The following is a 5,673-nucleotide window of genomic DNA, read 5'->3' on the forward strand; positions in this document are numbered from 1 at the left end:
TAGAAAAAAGTCCTACCCTGTAAGCCACTGGTATATAGGTAAGCCACTGATAATGACTGTGTTACCTTTCCATTTCTAATTTGCTAAGAGTTATTTTCTTTTTTCATGAATTGACAATGAACTTTATTAAATATGTTTTATATATCTAATGATATGATTATGTTTTCTTTTCACTTTTATTCTATTGATGTAGTGAATTACATTGATTCATTTTCAAATGTTAAACCAACCCTGCTTCTTAGAATAAACTGACTGTTTCTGATGGATCATCATTTTGATATATTGCTAATATTCACTGTGTACTTCAAAGTATTCTATGTACTGAAAAAGTACATATGACTTAAAGTGTTCACTAACACTGTAATTAGGGCTTTTGCATCTTTGTTTATGAGGGTAATTGGCCTGAAATTTTCTTTCTTTCTAGTGTTTTTGTTAGGTTCTGTTATTAGCTATTCTGGACTCATAAAATGAGCTACAAGTACGCCAGTATTTTCTATTTTCTGGAAAAGTTTTATGTAAAATTGGTAAGAAGAATCTGCTAGTAAATCCTTCTGATTCTGGAGATTTGGGGAATGTGTTTAATTATAAATTTGAGTTCTTTACTAAAAATAGTATTATTCTGGTTCTACTTCTATTAGAATTTGGTTTTGGCAAGTTGTGTTTTTGAAGTAATTTTATCTAAATTGAAAAATATGCCCATCCTCAGACCCTTCCCTGCCTGTGCCTGACCTCTCACTTCCCATCAGCTCTAAGGATTGGTCATCAAGGTGGGCCCTAATCCAATATTACTGGTGTCCTTATGACAAGAGGAGACTAGGACACAGATAGGCACAGAGGGAAGACTACGTTAAGGCACAGGGAGAAGACACTATCTACGAGCCAAGGAGAGAGGCCTCAGAAGAAAAAAGCCTTGCCGACATCTTTATCTTGGACTTCTTGCCTCTAGAATTTCCTTCTTGATGTGAGGCAAAATACTCCCCTTCTTACAGAATATAGAACCAAGAGAGAGGGGAAATGACCTGCCTGAAGCCATACAGCAGTGAGAGAGGCCTGTGAGCACACAATGAAGAGGCAGCCATCTGCAAGCCAGGAAGAGGGTCCTCACCAGATCCTACCGTGCTGGCTGCTGACCTCCTACTCCCAGCCTCCAAAACTGACACAAGAAGAGCTTAACCAGTCAAGACATCGCTGCTGGTATGCCTAAGCCACCCTGTGCATGCTCACTCTGTGGTTCCGAATTCGAGTTCTCAGGCTGTGCCTTCCCCCAACTTCTCATGATATATGCAACAATGGACCAGAAAATTCTCTCTAGCAACAGAAAAAACAGCAGATTGCAAGAATTTCTTCAAACCCTAAACGAAGATGAGCTGGCTACTCACCTTCAGAATCAGGCAGTAAAAGGAAAAACTGCTGGAGCATTACTGAGAGCCATTTCCAAAGGTTCCTCCTGCTCTGAGAAAGCTGGAGCTCTTAGAAGACTTAAGACATACACTCGTTGTATTCAACTGGAGGAATCAAGGGATTTGCTGAAAGAAGTAGCATCTGAGATCATAGGATTACTGGTGCTGGAGGCCCACAATTTTCCAGGACCATTATTGCTTGAATTAGCCAGTGAGTTTGTTGGTACAATCAGAGGGCAACCTAATGAACGGAAAATCTTTGGAGTTATTACCCATCATTCTCATTGCCCTTGTTACCAAAAAGGAAAATCTGGTTTATGGAAAAGATGAACTGAGTGGGGAAGAATGTAAGAAGCAGTTGATTAAAACCCTCTGTTCTGGCAGATGGGATCAGCAATATGTAGTTCAATTCACTGCCATGTTCAAGGATGTCCTTCTGACTGCAGAAGAGGTGAAATTTGTGGTGGAAAAGGTGTTGAAGATATTGTCCAAGTTGAATCTTCAAGAAGTACCACCTTTGGTCTATCAACTTCTGGTTCTCTCCTCAAAGGGAAACAGAAAGACGGTTTTGGAAGGAATCATTACTTCCTTCAATGAGGTAGATAAGCAGCACAATGAGTAACAGAGTGGTGATGAGCCCTTGGATCTTGTTGCCATGCCATCAAGTGAACTTCGTCATGTAAAAGGCACTGTTATTCTACACATTGTGTTTTCCATCAGATTGGACTGTGATCTAGGCAGAGAGCTCCTAAAACATGTGAAGGCAGGACAGCAAGGGGATTTCAGTAATAATACATGTCCCTTAAGCATTGCCCTCCTGCTTTCTATAACAAGAATACAAAGATTTGAGGAACAGGTGCTTGACCTTTTAAAGACTTCAGCTGTAAAAAGCTTTAAGGATTTTCAGCTTTTCCAAGGCTCAAAGTTTCTTCAGAATCTAGTTCCTCACATATCTCGTGCTTCCTCCATGATCCTGGAAGTGGTAAAGAGTATGTTCATAGCTGGGATCATGTTACTCAGGGGCTGATAGAACTTGGCTTCATTTTAATGGTTTCATATGGGCCAAAGAAGATTCCTGAGGGACAAAATGTTGAAACCAGTTCAGGTCTTTCTAGAACACCACAGCAGTATACATGTAAGCGGGGAGCTAATATCCTGTTGGAAACTTAAGCTCCATGAGTTGACCAGACAAGAAATTCTGGCGCGAGTCCTCAACAGAGTTGTTGCCAGAGCATCCCCTCCTACCAGCCATTACTTAGACCTGTTTTCAAACATCATCATGGGTTCACCCTTAGTTCTTCAGAATTGCTCTTCTAAAGTCACAGAAACTTTTGACTATTTATCCTTTCTGCCGCTTCAAATTATACACAGGCTGCTGAAGGCAGCTCAGCCCCTTCTCAAAGTGAGCATGTCAATGAGAGCCTCCTGATACCTGTCCTTCGGAAAGCTGTTTGCCAGGCGGCTTGATGCCTGAAAATCTGCAGTTGCGAGTTTTTGCTGCTCCTGAAGAACTTCAAAGTTTTAGGCAGCTTGTCATCCTCACAGTGCATTCAGTATATCGATGTCAGCCAGGTTCATGGGGATGTTCACAGCCATAACAATTTGGTCGCCAATGAAACTTTTTGCCTTGAGATCACGGATAGTTTAAGGAAATGCTTAGGCCAGCAGGCTGATGTCCTACTCATGCTTCATGAGAGGTTTTATGATGTGCTTTGAAGAAACTCACAGCTGGCTAATTCAATCATGCAGACTCTGCTCTCACAGTTAAAACAGTGCTACGAGCCACAACCTGATGTGATGCCTCCTCTGAAGTTAGAAGCTTATATATTGACCCAAGGAGATCAGATCTTTCTACAAGAACCACTGGATCATCTGCTGTGTTGTATTCAGCACTGTTTGGTTTGGTATAAAAGTGGAGTGTTGCCCCTACAGGAGGAAACAGGAGGTGGAAGAAGGATTCTATTAAGATTTAGATGATATGATGGAATTTATTGCTAATAGAATGATTAAGAGTGAATAGAGGACTTTGAACTGGATAAATCAGCAGATTTTTCTTAGAGCACTGGTATCCACATCAAAAATAACATCTGTGCTTTACTTGTGATGGGAGTTTGTGAGGTTTCAATAGAATATAATCTCCCCATTGGTAATTTCAGTAAGAATAAGTTTGAGGAGGTTCTGAGCTTATTTATGTGTTACAGGAAACTCTCTGACATCCGTAACAAAAAAGCAGGTACGTAAAGGCAAAACTAAAACAGCCAACAAAACACATTATAGTTTTTGTCCATGAACTTCGTGTCTGATCTTCTCACCGCTCTTTTCAGGGACAATACCTAAAGCCAGGAAGAGAACCTTTCTTTCCTAAGGTCCAACAATGTGTTTGTGCGCTATGCAGTGAGCATGACTCTGGAGAAGATACAGCAACTCAAGAAAAGAGGGCCTGTGAGTGGCCTGGGCGGCCAAAACCCAGAGAAGATCTTTTAGAACCTCTGTAACATAACTCGGGTTTTGCTTTGGCGATACACTTCTCTTCCTACTTCAGTGGAAGAGTTGGGGAAGAAAGAGAAAGGAAAACATCTCGTCGCTGTGTTTGGAGCGTTTGCAAAAAAACTTTTGTGCTGTGCAGCAATTCTATCAGCCTAGGATTCCCCTGTTTCTCCAGGTGCTGGATGTCATGAAGAATGAGGAAGAAGAGGGGGAAGTCACTGTCACTCAGAGAGCAGCATTCCAGATCCTGCAGTTTCAGAGATCCTTGTTAAATTTACTTAGCAGCCAAGAAGACTTTAATAGCAAAGAAGCCGTCCTACTTGTCAGTTTTCTCTCCAGTTTGTCCAAGCTGCTGGAGCCCTCCTTCCCTGAGTTTGTGCAAATGTTATCCTGGACATCTAAGATTTGCACGGAAAACAGCTGGGAGGATACCACGTTTTGCAAGGGCTTGATGAATTTGCTCTTCAGCCTCCATGTTTTGTGTAAGAGTCCTGTCACCCTCCTGCATGACTTGTCCCAGGATATCCATGGGCATCTTGGAGACATAGACCAGGATGTAAAGATGGAGAAAGCAAACACTTTGCAATGGTGAATTTGAGAACAGCTACCCCTACTGTCTGTTTACTTGTTCCGAGTCCAGCTGAGAAGGTCCTAGAAGAAGTGGACTGGCTAATCACCAAGCTTAAGGGACAAGTGAGCCAAGAAACCATATCAGAAGAGGCCTCTTCTCAGGCAACCCTTGCAAATCATTCCATTGAGAAAGCCATCATCATAGAACTGGGAACCCTGCTTACATTTTTCCACCAGCTGGTGCAGACAGCCCTGCCATCGGGCAGCTGTGTGGACACCTTGTTAAAGGATCTTTGTAAGATGTACACCATTCTTACAGCACTTGTCAGATATTATTTCCAGGTATATCAGAGATCCAAAGAAGTTCCAAAAATTATGGAAAAGCTGGTGAAGCTGCTGGGTTCTTATCTGATACCCCTATGCTATTTTTTTCATTTCGTACATACAGAACAAGAAGACTCAAAGCCTAAAATATACAGGAGGAAAGAAAGTGACGAAAACTGCTGCAGTTGCCATGGCCACGGCCAGAGTTCTTCGGGAAACTAAGGCAATCCCAAATCTCATTTTTGCCATTGAACAGTATGAGAAATTTCTCATCTGCCTTTCCAAGAGGTCTAAAGTGAACCTGATGCAGCACATGAAGCTCAGCACCTTGTGGGACATCAAGGTCAAAGGAAACATCCTGGACATGGTTCTCCAAGAGGAGGAGGAGGAAAACGAAGAGGACACTGCGTCAGAGCACGAGGAACAGAACGAAGAGCCAGCCAAGAAGAGAAAGGAAAAAAAAATGAAATGCCTGAGTTAATGTGAACTTTGGGGCTTCTGCTTTCTTTTTACCCAACACGAACAGTACCCCCTTGTCCTACAGCCTGCACCCATGTTGGCATCTTGGTTCTGAACCCACTGAATTCAACTGCACCTTCAGTTACAGGCAATTGTTCTCAACAGGTCCTGCTACTGAAAAAAGCACAGCTGAAGTCTGAGTTGGGGAGCCTGTACCACCCAGATAAAGCTCCACGAGAGCAAATACAGAGCTGCCAGGCATAGCTACAATCCAGGCTGGCTTTGTTTTTCCGTGGAGCCTTTGGTGAGTTCGATTATCTGGTAACTATCCAACACTTCACCTGAAAGATAATGCAAATTGGATAGGATGCTTTCTCAAGAATTGTACCTCAGAGCCCTGAAATGAGAAAGGGAGCTTAAGATCAAAAAGGAA

At 42.3% G+C, this 5,673-nt stretch overlaps 1 pseudogene across 1 annotated transcript; it reads left to right on the top strand.

Moving 5' to 3' along the window:
- Window positions 1-1,289: 1,289 nt before the first annotated feature.
- LOC308509868 (Fanconi anemia group I protein-like) lies at window positions 1,290-5,262 on the top strand (annotated as a pseudogene). Its single transcript has 2 exons — window positions 1,290-3,722; window positions 3,903-5,262. The product of its transcript is annotated as a Fanconi anemia group I protein-like (transcript).
- Window positions 5,263-5,673: the final 411 nt, after the last annotated feature.

The sequence above is a fragment of the Rhinolophus hipposideros genome, assembly GCF_964194185.1.
Source record: "Rhinolophus hipposideros genome assembly, chromosome: 17".
Lineage (NCBI taxonomy): Eukaryota > Metazoa > Chordata > Mammalia > Chiroptera > Rhinolophidae > Rhinolophus > Rhinolophus hipposideros.